The sequence below is a fragment of the Haliaeetus albicilla genome, chromosome 1 (genome assembly GCF_947461875.1).
Source record: "Haliaeetus albicilla chromosome 1, bHalAlb1.1, whole genome shotgun sequence".
Lineage (NCBI taxonomy): Eukaryota > Metazoa > Chordata > Aves > Accipitriformes > Accipitridae > Haliaeetus > Haliaeetus albicilla.
This window is the reverse complement of record NC_091483.1, coordinates 3,612,424-3,628,493: the sequence shown is the minus strand read 5'-3', so window position 1 is coordinate 3,628,493 and position 16,070 is coordinate 3,612,424. Positions and strand designations below refer to the sequence as shown.

General features: G+C 41.6%; 1 long non-coding RNA gene across 1 annotated transcript in view; it reads left to right on the top strand.

Annotated features, from left to right (window-relative positions):
- The window catches only part of LOC138688716 (uncharacterized), a 114,000-nt gene extending 107,432 nt beyond the window's left edge, over positions 1 to 6,568 (top strand). Inside the window, exon 7 of the long non-coding RNA XR_011327600.1 lies at positions 4,490 to 6,568. This is a non-coding gene — a long non-coding RNA (uncharacterized lncRNA). The remainder of the gene's footprint in view (positions 1 to 4,489) is intronic.
- The last annotated feature ends 9,502 nt before the right edge of the window (positions 6,569 to 16,070 follow it).

Sequence of the window (16,070 nt, the reverse complement as noted above, 5' to 3'; positions counted from 1 at the left end):
CTGCATTTGTCCTCTTTATCATTTTGAAGAAATTTTGAAAGGCAACTCAGAAACTCCTCTATCTGTCTTTTTCCAAGTGTGCTTCATATTACAGTGTCCATTATATTGAGTTTGCATCGTCCTCATATCTACTAGGTATGACAGATTTCATTCATTGCAAGTCCTTTATAATAGTCTAACTTCTTGAATGGGTTGGCAATACATTTCATTATTAATAAGTCTGCATTTCAAAGCTGCCAAAGGCTTCACACAAATACCAGTCTGGTGTGGCTCCCAGTTTGCTTTTTCAGACTCACATTCAGGCTTTGCAGAATACCAACTGCACATGTACAAAAAATAACTTCACGATTACAGGTTTGTTCTTTCATTCCCCCACCAGTTTTTTCCCTTTTCGTTCCCTTGATGTCAACCTCCAACCCAGAGGTGAATGATTACTTTGATCAGTACATACTAACATTATAAAAGGTGTCCCATTTGCCTGAGGTGAGGTATATTCAGTCAGTGCATCAGTCAGTCTAATGCTCTCCTTTACTGACATCAGACTACATTCAGCGTAACTAACACAAGTTCAGCATCATTACTCCTGATTCTCAGCACAGCAAATGAGATCAAAATCTGCTCCACTGGGTACGCACTCAGAATAAGATACACAGTTGATTACTATCTGCATATGAAACAGCTTAGATTGCCATAGCTTCCTTATTTTCTCCTCCTGTACTATCAAAGAATGGCATTGGTAGATGATACAAAAGCCTTAGTGGGGTTGTCAAGTGTAAAACATTTCAAATAACCCTGCAAAACTTTAAACAGTTGACTTATTTGTGGCACATGGTGTGGCATGATACGGAAATTAAATATTGGGGTTGCATTTCACCATCAAGTCCACAAGGGGTTAATAAAGAAGTCAGCTTGCTGTTTGTTCTTCTGCGATATAAACTTATAAAAGTACATTAGTGCCTCATCAGTTTGCAGTTTATCTCTGAGTGTTCCCCAGCGGAGTTCCTACTAGCATTGTGGGGAGGAGTGAAATGGCCATGGGGATTTTGAAACAAATCCTTTGCAGAGAAGATAATAATTTACAATATGTACATTTATTTACTTCCACCATAATTGCTACATCTGCTTTATTGATGCTAATTAATTAAGCCTCATTTAATTAATTGTGTTCTCTGAGGAAGGTGGTGTTGACATTTTGCAGCTGGTACTTGAGAGGGGAGCTGTGGAAGGCAAAGTTCTTGACAGCGACCCTGCTTTGAAGTCCTCCAGCTTCCCATACCCCTGCCAGTGCCTGTGGACTACGTTGGGCCGCGCAGCTAGAACATGCTAGATCTGAGCCTTCAGCCTTCCTGAAAATGCCAAAAAAACTTCAAATGGAGAAATAACAATCAAAAATCTGAGCTGAGTCTAAATAAACCCCAAACCCAGAAACAGGTATGTAGATAGCATACCTTGAGTTTCCTTTTAGTGCTCTAAGTGAGACTTCCCCCTCTATTTATTTACTCATTTAGAGTTATTTAAACTTTCTTGGGCCAAACTCGGATGTAATAGGACAGATCTGTTGTTCTGGATTAACTGAATATGAGCCCCACATGTCTGACATGCACATCATTCCTGTGTGTGGCTACACGTCTTGTTTTACACAGATGGGCAATCATGCATACAAATGCTCCTATAATTTATCCCAGAGTAGCTGAACTATTTATACAGGCAACTTTCCATCTCTTCCTAACACTCCACATCCTACAGAGGTGTTTCCTCTTGTTCCCAAAATATTATTCTTCATTAATTAAATTTTGGTAAAACAGCTATACCTTTGAGAGCTGGAGATTCTTAATCTCCTAACGGGCTCTTTGTGGTTAGGGAGAAAAAAGTCTAATATTTTCCACAGTGCTATGTTGCCTACTAATTTCTTGTCAAAATGGCGTATGTTTACCACCTCTTATTGATGCTCTAACTTGAGTTTGGCAATAAAACCTTTGCCAACAACCATTTCAGAAGCAAAACTTGCACGTTTCTCCCTGAAAGCTATTTTTAAGAACTCTTTCTTTAAAGAAAATGCTTTTTATCATTTCATAGCTTAGACGTCCTGCTCCCAGTCTAGCTTTACTGATTTCAGCACCATTACACCAGGAATGAATGTGACTCGCTTGATTGTTTTCAGTGGCATGATGTCGCATGCATTTACTATATCCTTGGCAACAGCAAGGCTGCCCTATGGCCATTTAAGAAGAAAGAAATGGAGTGAATCAGAATAAGCCATAGTCCCTGCAAAAAGGGGGAAGAAGAAAAGAAAGAAAGAAAGAAACAGCCACGGAGTGGGGTCTGGGAAGATTAGGCACTGGTTTGAAAACAACGATGCAGTGAACTGAAATCCGAAAGATTAGTTGTCTACTTTCTAGCTGCACCAATAGTCATTTCTCTGCTAATTACGTCCCCTTTTGTGGAGTGGGTGCCATTAGCAGTATCATAGCAGTAGTGCTGCTGTACCCATGACAGTCCAAGGGTATACATGAGGCAAAGCTCGCACAATGCATGTGTTTGGGGTACACGCCATGGGATCAGCCACCGAACAGATTTCAGGAATGATTCTCAATGCCTGAGTTTATTTTGTTTTGCTTGCAAACATCTCAGCTCTCAGATTTGGCAAAAAAAAAAAAAAAAAGCACTGCATGTCATTCTCTTTAGGATTCCACATAAAAATCGTATCAGTGGTTTACAGACAGCAGCATGCTAGTTTTCCCAGCTTCAAATGCTTTCCTGTTCCTGCTACTCATCCAGATGGCATGGTTCTCCAAGCAAAAGCCTAGTACAGTGAAGGCATGTGTGAGTTTGCTTCCAGCCACTTCAGTTTGCAGATATTTGTGTTACTTTTTTGCTGTTGGCCAATCTGTCCTTGAAGGGCATAACTAGAGGTGTATTAGAAATGCAAAAGAACCTCTCTTGTGTCCTCTTTCACTTTGTCTTTCTGGCAAAGCAAGTTATCAGCAAACACTTGTCAACATTTGATTGCTGTACTGCAGGCGATTACAAGAAATCTGAAATACTTGTTTTTTCTGAATGTTTTCTGTCTCAGTCTGTACCCAGGGTGCTGCTTCCACTTGAAATTGTTTTCCACTGCAGTTATCTGAAGCCCACAACTTGTAACAAAAAGGGCTGATTATGTAAAAACAAAGTGACATTGGGCTGTCAAAGCAAAATATCCTCACCACAAATCCCAGCCTGGGCCTTGAGAGGGCAGCTGGATTGCGGAGCAAGAGGAACGCCTTTGTGGAAGTGAAGTGGAAACGCGTGCTGCCTAGCGGGGCAGCCCAGCCGGTGTGCAGCTCCCCTTCAGGTCCTTATTCATGGGAATGTGTCAGCCTCTTCACATGAGTTTTGCAATTGCTTTTGTGCATCACTTGCTTCTAGATCAGAAGGGGCACAGAAGATAGGGAGGACTGGCAGAATATGTGTGGTTTTAATAGGAACAATGTGGAGCCAAGTATTTCCCTGCGAAAGACTTTTGATGTGTAATAGAAGCCATACTCCTCCGCAGTGCTGAATAAATTGTAGCCCAGGAAAAACCAAAGACTTTTGCTAAGGGTTTGAATTTTATACATTAGCTCTGTCTCATAGATCATGTTTATATATGTATGAAAAAAACCCCATATGATTAAGTGGATTCTTTTTCTTTACATGAATGCAGGCACGCTGCCGATATCCACAAGCTTCATTCTACACCACGTCAAAGGGAGCTGTCTTCACTCCTTTGCCTTATATTCCAGTTTAGGACTGATACTTCCACTGATCATTTCAATAGAAACTATTACTGCAAAAAAATTGGCACCACATAACCAGGGGCAGGACTCAACTCACCTAAGTTTAGGTGTCTAAAAGTTGGGCATTGAGTCTAAGCTGCTTGGTTTGGTTTTCTCTACAGTGAGTGGAAAATCAGATTTCTCCATAGGGCAAAAGTTTCCTCCATAGCATGGCTGTCACATGGAAAGGTCTCCAGAAGTACCTATTTTTCTGCCTCTGCCAGTGTAGGGCAAATAGTTAATCCTTGACTCCTAATCAGCTGAAGCTGGGTAAGATGCATTCCCCTTCATTATGTTCCTAAATACTGAATCACTACAGCATCTCAATCTGATGTTTTGTTGGGTAAGTTGTCAAACTCTTCCCCCTATCTTATTATAAAATGGTATAAAATGTGTAAAACTGGTTCCTCTTGCAGGATAGAGTTTTAATTTTAATTTTGAACTCAGCAGTAACACAAAGTATAATTTCAGAAAGGCTGCTATTATTGTTAGATTAGAAAGTCAAAAGTCAGTTTTGGGTAGAAGAGTTTCAGTTTTAGTAGAGCTTATTACTAGAATGAAGACGTGGCTTTGATAAATTCGGAACACACCCAAACTACAAATCAGAGGTTTTGTTAACTTCCAAAAAACCTCCTCCTTGGCATGCAGTTGGCTGACTTCGGGTTTTTTTGTTTTTCTCTCTTTTTTTTCAGAACTCTTGGCAACTTCTACACTAGCTGTGCTTGTTACAATCAACAGTATCTGTAGCATTACTGCCAGAAGGGGGGGAATTAAAAAAAAAAAATTTTTGGACCCTTGCTTCAGAGAAGCCCAGTCATGAAAGGGAACTGGAGAGATCTTTCTCCTGGAGTAAAGCAAATGACATGAAAAAAAGCTGAGAAATGCAGTTCAAAGCCAAGGCCATACCCCGGGACAAGATCAGGACTCTGGAAGGTTTCTGGGTCTTGGAAAGCTGCGTTCATAGGAAAGGTGGTAAACCTACTTTTAATATAAAGAAGTCTCTTAAAAATGGAGAATGAATGAGTTTAGGTAAGTACAGAACAAATATTACAAATGCATCATGGAAAATTCTAAGGAGAACAAAATAAATCCAAAGATGATACTGCCTTGGTAGGTAAGCATTCACCGTGAAGGTGGGTTAAACATGCCTGTGCGAGTTTTGCAGAGGGGCCATGCAAAAAGCTGCTCCTGACTCCTCAGCTGCCAGTCAGCTGTTTCCAGCTGGCAGGTGATGCCTGGCTGTATGACAGCTTCCAGCTGTCCAGGGCAGAGTCACACAGGCTTGTGTATCCCATGCTCACTGGTGGTTTTGGCGCCTGGGTCGGAGTGCCTGGTGATGCACCAGGATCACTTCTGTGGGCACCCACATCATGCAGACCGCTCACGTGGCCATGGCCTTTCTTCTGCTGGACACTCTCATCTGAATCTCTTCATCAGTAAATGTCTAGGAAACAGATATGGGATGATGAAGACCCCCCGCTGTGGTTCTGTCTGGACCGCTTGATCTTACTTGCAAAGCGCTCTGAATTATGCAGCCATAAACTTAAACCTGTATCTTCTGCAGTTAAGCTCTTAAGGTAAGATTTATGTATCATAATTGTAAACTAAACAAAATGGGTTATTCTCAAGTGGAATGGAAATCATCAGTATCTCAAAACATTTTCTGAAACAGAAATGTCTTCAAAGACCAGTAGTTCTTTCTAATTATGTAAAGAGCAAACCGCTTTCCCAAGCAAATGCCATGTTAGATTGAGGTTTATGCTCTTTCATTGCCTGTTAGTGAAAGAAGGGTACTATGACATCTGCTAGAAAAAGCAAACAGAATTACGGTCTGGCACCCTTCGACTCACCAGGGCCAAAAAGAAATATGGCACGGGGGTTTATGCTGAAGAAGAAAATGAAAAGTATGTGGTACCCACAGGCAGATGCACCATGGTGAGTAAACAGCATGCTGAACTAGGTTAGAGAGCTGCCATCCAGCTAGGTCTTAGACTGTACTCACACAAGTGTATTGTAAAAACACTGCCAAGTACAATGTCAAAAAATGCTCACCGAATAACCTGCAGGCCGGGAAATACCCATTTTTCCATGACTCCTGAGACTAAGTCTGGTTGGCAATGTCTCAGAAAAAGCAGCAGCAGATCTAAAGTCTCAGCTTCTTTGTTCCTAGAGTTGTTCTTTCAATACAGTAGATCAAGGTGGGTAGCCCTTTTTGTGAGTGTGCTGTTGCTTTTCATGCCCAGCTTCCTATAAAAAATGTGATCCTTTCACTGCCAACTTTCCCTAACCTCTGTGAGACATGGAGATCCCTGTCATCTATGTTCCTGGCCAATATCAACCAGACTTCTATTTCTGAAAGTAAGATAAGGCAGAGTCACTCGGTGAACATACCTGACTTTCACTGCCCTAGTAACGTGTTCAGTGCAAACAGCTGGGATTGTGTGCATCCTCCTCAGAGCCCTACATTACATACAGACACATAAATTTTAAAGAGAAGCATGACATTTGCTGTGTTTTTTTCCCCATTCTGTGATCCATGGTTTGACACATTTACTAAAATTATTCCTTTGTTTTAGTTATGAGTTGTGGGATAAAATTTCTTCAGACTCTCTTCAGCAGCTTGGATGTCCCTCTCTTATTAAAACTGACAGATGCTCCTATCTCCTGCTTTGCTCTGCAAGTTTCAGCTATAAATTACGAATGTGGTAGGTGTCCTATAACAGGGAGAGAGGATACATAGTGCAGTAAAACTGTTCCCCTTTATTTCAACCTCCTTGTCACTGCCTTTCTTTTCTATTAAGAAAAAATCACCATCATTTTCCCTGCTCAACAGTAGTTCTTTTCAAAAGCAGTTTGCTGTTTGTGATCTGATGTAACCGCTGCCCGTGTAACCCTCAGCTCTGTTCCTCTCTGGAGAGGGTCCATGCAGCACTTCCCACCATGGAACCCACATCGGATGCTGCTGGTTCAGATGGTGGAGGATGGTACAAATAAGGACTGGTGGGACTTGGGGTCCTGCTCCTCTCCATGTCCCTGTGGCCAAGGGAGAGCGAGCGCCTTTGTGTGAGCTCCCTGTCCTGCAGCAAGGCTTAACCACCACTGACTGCTGAATAAACCTTTACAGTATTGCCAGTCTGTCCCGTGGTCAGCAGACCATGGGACCTATCAAGTGTAGGGTGAATGAATTGTTTTTCTGATACAAAGCCCTTATCACTGAAGTATATCTTAGGTGTTACAACTTATGCTTATGACTGTAATTCCTAATTATTGCACAAGGAGTGTTTTAACATTATTGTCATAAAAATTTCTGACTTTCCTAAACTTTGTAGGTTCCTTTTTAACGTTATCCCTATTCAAAAACGTCATCGAAAGAAAAAACAAATAAGCAGTTAAGGATTTGACTGGGAACCAGGCAGAAGTTCAGGCAAAACATCTCCCTGGTTATATCACACTGTTGCCAAAGCTGAAGACCCGTGTCTGGGATGAGGTGCATTGGAGGAGCAGTGCGTGTCTAACAGCGCCTCGGGAGCTGGGAAATGTCCAGGGCATCGAGATGGCCTCAGAGGCCTGAAGTACCATGGAGGAAATACTTTCCTCATGCCTCTGTTTTACCGCTGGAGATATCACTGGAATTCCTTGGTAGCACGTCATATTGAGCAGACGTCAAATTTGCACTGACATACTGTAAACATCTGTCCATGTCCCAAAGCACCTACTCACAAGCTAGCAGGAGAGAGATCTTCTTTCCCTTGAGGAATTTCCAACACATTTATTGTTGGCCAAGCTGAAAGAAACAGGAAAGCTCAGACTACGATTTTGACTAGCATGTATCAACCCAAACTTTTCCTAAGCACATATTTGGTGTTTAACTGTGAAATGAGCTGAGCTGCTGATATTCTTTTAAATGTAGACCTAAAAAAATGTGAAATCCATGAAGCCAAGGCAAATCCTGCTGTTTACTTTAGTATGTCAGCTTGGATCAGCACCAGTGATAATACCAATAGCTCCTTTGTTGTAAATGAGAGGAGTTTTTTCTTCACATTCTGAATTTAATTTCTTTTTGCAGAATTGAGGACACCAGGACTAGCCAGTTGGTAAGTAGCAATCAACTACAGGTAGGTTCTACTACAGGCTATGATTACTTAATCTTTTTGGCATCTTGTATCTAAGAGAGGAGAGCACCAAAATTCATGAAAAAACCAGCCTTTAACCTCACCATGTTGCAGAACAGGAGAAAGTCTGTGGAGGTCACTGGAGTTACAGTGACTTGACACCAGTTTGAGTGCAGGCAAAATGTGATGCATCATGTTTAAATCCTTGAAATTAGACAGTAACTTCAGGACTCCATTTAACAGGAGGCCAGCTACTGTTGTCCTTTCTTCTTGCCAGCAGAACATTTATTTTGCTTATAGCCCATCTGGAGACTGCAAGATGAGCTAAGAGGTACTAGGGAAAATGATGGGATAACTTTACTGTCTGTCCTATCAACCTTTGTGTTTACAGGCAGCCCAAAGGGCACTTGTATTCCCACTGTGCTTGCACAAAATATTTAGGTATGAACGGAGAGAATTAACCAAAAATCCCCCTAACAAACAAATGCCAAGCTGTTCAAATTGATCTCAGTAAATAGGTTTAAAAAAAAAAGTATTTTCTAGTTAAATGGCACAGGATCTTAGGTTTGGCAGCTCCCTGGGTCAGTGACTCAGGACCTCAGTGAATCTAATCAATTGTGAGGGATTTTAAAAAAATCCTCCTCGCAAGTGTAGCTGCAGCTTTTGGTCTTCAAATACATGCAGCAATCAAGCCTTTTGTTCCAGGTTCATCCTGCCTCACCATGGCACTCGGCTAAGCCCCCCAGGGTAAGCTTCTACTACCCCCAGACCCCACCTGTACTCAATGCAAGCAGGCAGTGCCAGGAAGCAGCTCAGCACAGCTAAGTTGGGTCTTCCCAGACACTTCTCTCACTGACAGCTCAAAGGAGTCCTAACCTGAGTGCTTTGGTTAAACGTGTGAAGCGAGATAGGATGCTTGCAGGGATCGGGAAGTGCAGGGTGTAGCGGAGTGCAGTGGGTTCACTCCTGAGCTAGTGGAGCTGCTAAGCCCAAGATGGTGAAGAGCAACACAGGGCAGTGTCTTTCAGGTGGTATCTGTGTAGGCGCTCCGCTGCCACTTCCAAGTTTCGCACAGAGAGAAGCAGATCAGACTTCTCTTCATCTCCAGTACGGCTGAGTCAGCCTCCTGTTGGATAAAAAATACACATAAGATTTTGCTTCTTGCAAACAGCTTCTAGCTAGTAGGAAACTATTTGTGACATCTCTGGCGCTAGAGGAGTGCCAGGCACGATTAATATTGTTTAACAAAGCATTTGGCTTGCCTCTGATGAACAAGAAAGGTTAGAGGCTAGGGACCTATGTTGAAAGCTAATTGCTGAAGTTATTTGTCTGGCTTGTGTTAGATGCTTGGATCCTGCTATACAAGTTAGAAGTGCAGAGTGCATTAAGTGCAATATTTTAATTTAAATGCTTATAGTACAAGAGAAACAATTCACTGATCATCTCATTAGAGGCTTAGCTATTTACATCTGGACAGCTTTTCCTCTTTGATCTCGTAAGAAAAATGAATGGAAGTTTAGGACATGTTTATTTGCTTTTGTAAAGGCTTGGATCCAAGCAAAACACACTTATATCTGGGAAATAACAATGAGAGGTTGTAAATGTATTAAATACCTTTGACCAGTGCTAGATACCAAAACAGAGATTTCCAAGGTTAAAGAATTCAAGAATGCTGACTCCTGGTTTCCATTTGACTCCCATTACAAACCTCATTTCTATGCTACTAAATGAAACAATATACTTCTCCCTGTGGACACATGAATGAGTTATATCATCATTGTTTGGTTTTATTTTTTTCCCCTTGTAGTCTTCAAAAAACTGCAAGCGCTGTAGCCTGAAAATTTCACAAGTAGAGAAATCTCTGCTCCCATCTATTGGTGAGCAAGAGAGGAATGCCCATAAGACTAGTTAATCTGTTTAGCTGTTTTACCTGGATCACTGGATGGACCAGTGATAATCCAGAGAGGTAGGGGCTCTCTAATACCATCTGTTCATTAATAAAAAATACGGTTCTTCTTTGTCTTTCACCCCTTGTTCTTCAAGTGGCACTTTGGGGAGACATCATAGTTACATTTCAATGACCACAAAGCCCTACCAGTCTTCTCAGCATCCTGTAGTGGGACGACTTCTCTGTAAGAGCTCTTGCAAAGGATTTAATAAGTAGACGTGATGGAGAGACAGATATATGATGGAGCTGAAGAAAGGAAAGCTTTTTTCACGCAAACCATGGTAACAGCAGCAAAAGTGAGATGTCTTGGGGGTTGGACTAGATGGTCTTTAAAGATCCCTTCCAACCCAAATCATTCTGTGATCTTTACTGAAAACTCTTTTACTCAGCCATGAAATAAAAAGAAACCTTCAGATTGTTTTTTAGGAAGGAGATTCAGAAAATGACAGAATGCCAATTTGCAGGGGGCTGGAAACAGGCCTGCCCAGGGAGTCAGACCTCTAGAGCTACGGTGTCCTAACAGTGCTAAACTAGAGCGAAATTTAGCAGCTAGGGAAGAAGAAACGATGCTCAGAAAGGATGTGTGCCTACAGGAAATTCACAGCATCAGCTGGCGACCAAGTCAATGGACCATTGCCAAAGGTACTGAATGAAGTAGATGGTTTTATTTATTGTGCATTGTTTTCCCAAAGTTAATGGTATCTTTGCCTTGCCATTAGCAAAGGCCTCTTTGTTTCAAAGTTTCATACTCGCAAGTGGTGAACTATTGCCTGAAGGTGCTTGGAAAACATTGTGGGTGGGAAGGGACAAAATGCTGTACACTGACTTTGAAGAGGGGTCACTTTTTGAACATGGTCTTGTTGCTAGCAGGACCTCTAGCTGGGTTCTGGGTATCCAGTTACTAGACGTGGTGGCAAGATCCCAACTAGGTGGAGGAGAAAGTCATCAAAAGAAAGTAAATGACTGGATTCATATGGAAGGGCTGAATTTCTGAGCTCATCAGCTTCTTCACTTGAACTTTCTCAGCATCCGAATCTTAAATGAAGTCCCACTGCCATTGTTAGGAGCAACATTCAGTTCTTGCCATGCTCTCATCGGTGGTCATTGCTATTCTGAGATCATTAGGAAGAGGTACAAGCACGGTAAGGAATGTCAAAGAGGGTTGGAGGGAAAATATGCTGCTGAATAAATCCATACTGGGGTGAATACAGTGCTGAGACAGAATATCATTCAGCAGAATGGTTTACCACTAAAAACTGGCATGTTGCAGTTGAACTGAGATTTTCTAAAGAAAACTGCATCCACAGACAGCTGACTGATGAGTTCACATTATAAAAGACTGTTCAGGAGTTCATCCACTGAAAGGCCATTTACGGGCTTTACTTTCTCACGGTCCCACTCTGGAAAGAGTTACTCCGCTTGTAAGAGTTACACAGCCCATGCATATCCTCCCATTGTTTCAAGTTAAGGGAACATCAGCTGTTTTTTCTATTGTGAACAAGGGCCACGATGGAGGGCTAATTGGTTCTGTTCAGTTAAATGTCTGTTTTATGAGGCCAGGCTATTGCATGCACCGATGCTGGACAATGGGACAGCAGTCTGAATCTGTGATCTCCATTAGACAATGGGCATTTAGGCCACTTCTGAAGGATTTGGCAAGAAAACGCCTTGTTTCTTTTTCCACACAATAAAAAACCCCAAAAGATAATTAGGTAATTCATAGTGGATAATGATTATCCATGGTTTGGAAGGAATTTCTTTTTGACAAAAACTCCACTGCATCTATAGTACAAACTGATTTTACTGGAAACTTGCTATCAGCCAGAGAAAGCAAGCTTCCCAGAGAAACTTTTTCAGGTGTGAAGTATTTCTTAATTTGTTAATGCTAGATACACGCAAGGATACATAAAGGTTATTCCTAGCAAGCCATATTACATTCTTGCTAAAGAAAATTTGTACATCTCTACCACTTGATGAGATCATAGTGTCCAGGTACAGAAACATGTATTTCCAAAAGAATTAATTTCTTTGGGGTTTTTTTTGAGGCCAGTGATCATATGCCAGGTCTACGAGCCTGCTAGAATCATGCTTTATTACCTCTGTGGCAAAAAAATGAATCCTACATAAATTTTAAAAGTCTAGTTGATGCTGTAGCACCAGGGTATGGGGTTTATTCCAGCCTCTCTTCCTTTCTTGGAGACTCAGGTGGCTGAACACCACAGGCAGCATTTTAGGAATGTTGAGGGGCAGAGGTCAAATAGCACGTGCAGCTCATTTCTTAATCCTGACCTTTCTATTTTAATGATGAAAATTAAAGTACCCCCATGGATGTTCTAGTCCATACAAGATCCTTATTCAGAGCAATGCTACCCACAGGAACAGGGGAGGCAGGAAGATGGCTTGGGCCACCTCTGAATACCTGCCTCTGAGGTTGATGATTCAGAGGATTAGAGAGTCCTGCAAGGAAGAAAGTAGTTTTTCAGGACAGCAAAAAACTAGGGTATTTCCCAATATGCTGCCACAAGACAATCATGATACCAGTTAACAGAAATTTCCTTTGGCTTGGGAGGGAGGGGTTCTGCAATTTACAAAGCTGTGTGTTCACATGCTGTTTGAAGGCAATGGATTTATCTTTCTGCAAATTTAGGTCACTGGAAGAATATAGGATTCTTTTAGTTTTGCAGGGGTACAGTTTAAAAACCTTATAAGGACATAGAAAAAAAGGAAGGGGTCAGAGGATTATTTTATTTAGCACATTTCAGAGAGGCCCCTTTACAGGAAGGAATTCATTGGAATATGGCTCATTATGCAAGGTAAATACAGCGTTTCCCTAATATTGCTGCTTTTTTCCTTCTGGGCCATATGCAAACCTGCTCATTTATTCACCAGAAACATCATGACACAAGTCACAAAACTTATCATGTAGCTTCCCCTCTTCAGCTCGCAGCTGTCTGAATATATCCATTGATAAAAATACTGGTTGTACACTGTTTTTTTTCAATTTCTTGTATCATACTGTTCACCAGCATTCAAGTTGCTGCCAGGTTTTTGGTTAATTCAAAAATGTAACAAATTTGAAGCATTGATATTTACTTCAAAAATTAGGTGTTGTTTCCATTAGCTTATACCATTGCTCTGTAAATCTTAGCAATCCTGGTTATGCCAAAGAACTTAAAACCATGAAGCTCTGCTTATACTAACTTGAAATCCAAGTTACCCCTGGGTTAGAGGCAGTTTTTGCCTTGTGCAAAGGGAGGGTGCCATGAGGGACTATAACAAATGCAGTCTCACTTCACCCTTTTTTGAAAATTCAGTGAGCTCAGTCTTAAAAAGAGTTAATGCTCAACTCTTGTTACTCTGTGGCAGTTCCAGGATCTCATCGCTTATAACCATCATGATTTCCAGCTTAAATGTACTTATAGCCAATTTAGCCCTACTTGTTCCTAATACCAAGGTTGTTTTTAGATTGCTTAGGTAGCTTTTTCTCCCTTGATACTCATCTGCAAAACATAGTTAACGACACTGACTGTATCTTCTCTTAATTTTGTCAGGCTGTGGAAGCCATGATCTCCACTTTTCTCTTGTATGACAGATTTCCCATTCCTCCCATCATACTATCACCCTTTCCAGCATCAGTTTGAGCTCATCTTTCTTAACCATGGGTGGTCAAATTTTTACACAGCCTTCCTTGTGCAGAACACTCTTCTCAGGGCCTCGTACAACGGTGCTAACACTTCCCCATCACTACCTGAAACACCCTTCCTGATGCATCCAAGTGCCGCTATTATATTGTGTACTGTTACTACATTTATATGGTTTCCTGGTGTTGGGGGCTCGTATTCTTCACGTGGCCAAGTAGGACACACAGACCTTTTTCTAACCCTAGCTGTAATACATTGTGTCAATGAAACAAATCACAAAAATCCTACACCGCGAAAACTGCCTACCAAAACCCACTTATAAAGTAGGCTGCCAAAGATTTGTTGAAAAACAACTATCTACTGAAACTGGAATTACATCCGGATGTAGTGAACGTGCATGAAGTGAATCACTTAATCAGCTCTGTTTAAGAGGCAAAAAGTGAATGTTTGTTAGATATTATTGTGACTTGCAAACAAAAAAGCATTTTTATTACTGCTTATTGCTTGCATTGCATTAGTGCCAGGCAGCCTCCCACCAAAAGGAAACTTCTATTGTACTGGGTCTCAAACAAACATAAATTAAAGCAAAACAAAGAAAATATTCCTCAGCAAAGTACTTCCTACTCTGAGTTGAAAAAAAAAAAAGTCAAGGGAAGGTGGGTTTTTAGGTCACTAGCAGCTGACACTGGAAATAATAACGCTATCATATGGTTTCATTTTACTGTTGTTGATGAGTAGCTGTTTGAAGAGAAATTGCATAGCAACTGTTCACAAAAAGCAGCACAATGTGAAATACCATTACTTTCTATGAAGTCAGGACCCATCTCTTTGCAAGCTTGCATATGAGTTCAGGCATACAGTTTTGCAGGTTCACTGTAAGTTTGACTTGTCTCCCCACATCCATTTTTGAAAGATGAGAGCATGGCTGGTGACTACTCACCAAGTCAGCTGAAAGCTGTGCGTCCACACAGCCTGCAACCAGAGCGGCTGAGTATCTTCCTTCACAGGGAATCTGGGAATGAACTGGATGCATTAAGAAAAGTTCAGGAAGTATAAAGTAGGTATTAAGAAAGTACATTTGGGACATGGCAGAAACATGGAACAAGGAGGCAGACAATCGTGTTTGATTTTACACTAAAACTAGTTCTAGAAGAGCAGGCATATTGTTTGAAAGGCACTGTCTCCTCCAAGATCTGTGTCTTCCTCTCATCATAATTATCCTCTGCAACGGCTTAAAAAAGTCAAGATGGGAGAAAAAAAACCCTGTATTTTGAACTCACGAAAAGCAGATTGAACTGGTTTTGAATCAGCACGTGCCAGCTAAAAAACTAACCATACCTCTGCCCAAGTTTAGTACCTTTGCAGAAGAGCATACCTGCAGTAATTAGTACCATTGCTGAGACTGTTTCAGAGATTCCCAGGATGTATATACTTCAAAAAACAAGTATCAGCATTAAAAAAAATAGGTGAATAGGATTTGCCTTGTTAGGTGGCAATCTAAATGCAATGCTGGAAGCAGCGTTAGGAAAATCCTCCAGCAAGAAACAGAAAATGGTGCTTGCAGCTAGTTATAACACGTTATTCACAGGCATCGCTGACTTACAGAGTTCATCCTTAAAGCCACTATATTGGATAATAATTCAAACACTGGCTCACTCCAGATCCTGCTCTTTTAAAAAAAGAAAAGTTGGCCAAACTGCTGTTGCTCACCCCTGATGTGATAAAAGAGAGTGCTGTTGACCAGTGGGAAGGTGGATCAGCAAAGGCAAACCAGTGACACTCTTTGGATTTATGCTGATATAGTTGGGTCCAGCTACATAAAAGCCACCTGAGAGAAGATGAGAGGCAGCCATCCCAGTGGTGGGATGATCTAGGCAATGCACGGGAGGCAATGCAGGCTTGGGAGTGGAGTGAAAGGGGAATAGAAGAGGACTGCAGGGAAACAAGGACAAATCCTCACAAAAGGCCCAAAGTAGCACTAGGAAGCAATAGGAAAAGCCTCAGCTATCAGCCTCAGACATGAAACTGTGGTAGGTGAGCTGCAGAGAGTGCCGGCTGGGAATCACACTACAAAATGAAGCAAGCAGCAGCCTAGAAGGAGCCTCCTTCCTCCAACCCCAACACCACACAAGAATACAGCTGAAGAACAATGAACAATGAAGCTTACCAGCCCACCATGCCAGGACATTACAGGGTGACAGAGATACGACAGGAAGGAGAGGTGAACCAAACTTAACAGGACTTGAAGGAAGGAACTTAGACTGATGGGTGAAAATGTCTACAGGGCCATGTGGAGGCCAGCCTTTGTGTACATGGCTGGACTGCTAGCTAGTGCTCTGGTATTTCTGTAGCTAGCTCTATAAAAAGACGGAATGCAGTTACAAGCCTGGAGGCTTTTTGTGTTATTACACAATGTACAGAGTATGAAAAACATCCTAAAAAGAATGCCACAAAATCCACAGAAGATCGCCACATCTCACTTTCCATTTGGGAGAGGCAGAGACTGAAGCAAAACAGAACTTCTTAATGGACTCTGAATAGACAACATTCGTTTGCCAGCTTACAGGCTCAC